Below are 1,431 nucleotides of genomic sequence, written 5' to 3' on the forward strand. Positions count from 1 at the left end.
AAATAAATCATCTCATCAGCCAATAAATGATCAGCCAGTCACTCCTGATGTCATCCAACACAATCACATTTGACTTCAGTTAGATATTTATTTAAAAACTGTTGTTACAGTTATTTTTTCATGGTTAGAAATTTTTAGATTTTAGGTAAAATGAAACTACCATAATTTTCCGACTATTAGCTGCACCTGAATATAAGCCGCATGTCACGATGGGTATCAGGTTTCTAGCCCACATGCAGAACACACACTCGGAAACTGGGGAAAAAGTTCAAAGGTTTATTGAATAATGAGAATAAACAGGTCAGAGGGGGTTACCAGGTCCAGGGGCTGGTCACGACTGGGTACAATGTTCAGAGGTAGACCTGAGCAGGCAGAAGGGGGAACCAGGAGGTCTCAGAGGCTGACGGCAGGCTGAGGCTTGGTGGATGCTGTGTTTGGTTTGAGCTGTTGATCACTTGGTTTCTGTTTCAGTTTCCCTTCCAGATTCTTCTGGGGGCTGGCTGACAGATCCTTGACAGGTTTGGTTCTCCAGGGTTCTACTGAGATCAGACAGACCGATTTCCAACAGAGAAAACTCTTCAGGGGGTTTCTGGTTTCAGGCAGGTTCAACCTGGGAAGCAGAGAAGACAAAAATGGACCAGGTTCAGGTTCAGGTTTAGTAGTCTGGAGACTAGACAGGCAGGTTGGCTCAGGGTTTGCTGTACCGTGACTGACTAACACTCTGGCACTGGAGTGTGGTCCTCAGCCCACTTAAATGCTGGTCTCCTGATGAGCAGATGAAGAACAGCTGGTGAAGTCAGCTCCAGCCTCAGGAGATCCAGTACGCCCTCTGGTGGAGAAAGGTAGACAGACCCCCAGATCCCAACAGTGACACAACCCCTCAGGAAGGGATCCTCGGCACCCTCTGGTGGGCAAGCCTCAGGATCCCAACACCGCAGAAGCTAAATTGCATGATTTGTACATATACAAGCCGCACCGGACTATAAGCCGAAGGTTTTTTTTATGTTTAAAGTGCATCTTTCTCGCCGTCGTTCTGTCTCGTACCACTCGTGGTAGAAGTCTGCTTCCGGAGGACCTCTGCATTCCCGCGCGTGCGGCTACCGTACTTGTGTGTTGAAGCAAATGTGAGGTCAACATGGTGAAATCCATAGATTTAGGTATTACCCTAGTGGCCGTTAGCTGTAAAGGTCCATGGATAAGCCGCACTGTTATATAAGCCGCAAAGGTCGAAAAATGGGGGAAAAGTCGCGGCTTATAGTCCGAAAATTACGGTAACAGTTTCAGACAGGAAACATAATTGTCAATTTGAACAACATAACGCTTGAATTAAAGTAACATTGAAATTTCTTCTCTTTTAGTTCACAGCTGAAGGTGGCTTTTGATCTATCAAATATGAACCATTGCCCTGCTTTGTTCAAAGTTGTGTTAATT

This window comes from Cyprinodon variegatus, unplaced genomic scaffold (assembly GCF_000732505.1).
Source record: "Cyprinodon variegatus isolate N-32 unplaced genomic scaffold, C_variegatus-1.0 Scaffold494, whole genome shotgun sequence".
Lineage (NCBI taxonomy): Eukaryota > Metazoa > Chordata > Actinopteri > Cyprinodontiformes > Cyprinodontidae > Cyprinodon > Cyprinodon variegatus.